At 52.1% G+C, this 963-nt stretch overlaps 1 pseudogene; it reads right to left on the bottom strand.

The window, feature by feature from the left end:
* Positions 1-334: 334 nt before the first annotated feature.
* On the bottom strand, positions 335-761 carry LOC128581049 (HLA class II histocompatibility antigen, DQ beta 1 chain-like; annotated as a pseudogene).
* Positions 762-963: the final 202 nt, after the last annotated feature.

The following is a 963-nucleotide window of genomic DNA, read 5'->3' as shown; positions in this document are numbered from 1 at the left end:
TTCACATTGTGTGAGGAAGAAGCCCAAATCAGGAGGAATAGGAAAGAAAAGGATTCCAGAATGGTTCTTGCTCAGCTCCAGTGGAGGTGTGGTCTTTGGGAGCTCCTGGGCACAACATTTGGAGGCTCCAGGCTCCAGTGTAGACCCCAGCTTTGCAAGTCCTCAGATGGCCTCCCAGAAAGAGAGAGGCCATGGTTCCTGTGAGAGGAGGCACCACCTGAGACATTCCAAGGGCCTCCGGATGACCCGGAGCCCTCAAGAGGACCGGCCGATGACCATCCTAAATTAGAAATGTGAGTCCCTCTGGTCACCTCTGGAGTCCTTAGGAGTCAGTTCAGAAGGCCTGATGGTGGAGGCCCAGAGGTCCTTTCTGATTCCTGTGATGGATAACAAGGCCCAGCTCAAGGATGATCAGCCCCAGCTCCTAGCTCCCGTCTCCACTCAGCATCTTGCTCTGGGCAGATTCAGACTGAGCCCCTCGCTGCCACTAGGTGAGCCCTGGAAAGCCTTGTAGTTGTGTCTGCACACCGTGTCCAGCCTGGCCCACTTCTGCTCCAGGATGTCCTTCTGGCTGTTCCAGTACTGGGCCTCTGCCACCCCAGCTAGGTCACCAGCTGGTACTCCCTCACATCGCTGTCCAAGAGCACAACCTCCTCCAGGTTGTAGGTGTGCCTGGCCACAAGCCACACCCTCTCTGTCCCATTGGCGAAGTAGCACAAGCCCTTAAACTGGAGCACAAGATCCTCTGAGGGGACACCCATGTCAGCCAAGTGCCGAGCTCCACCCTGCACTCTGGTCGTACCTGGTGAAGCATTTAAAAAAGAAAAAAGCTAGTGGGAGACTGCTATAACTATGTCTCTGGGAAGATATAGAACTTTGAAAAGCAATAACTCAAGATATTCAGGCAACTATGGTTTCCTTTGAAATAAGATTAATTTTAAGCCTGTTATTAAAGTTTAAAAA

This window comes from Nycticebus coucang, chromosome 3, assembly GCF_027406575.1.
Source record: "Nycticebus coucang isolate mNycCou1 chromosome 3, mNycCou1.pri, whole genome shotgun sequence".
Lineage (NCBI taxonomy): Eukaryota > Metazoa > Chordata > Mammalia > Primates > Lorisidae > Nycticebus > Nycticebus coucang.
This window is presented reverse-complemented; position numbering and strand designations above follow the sequence as displayed.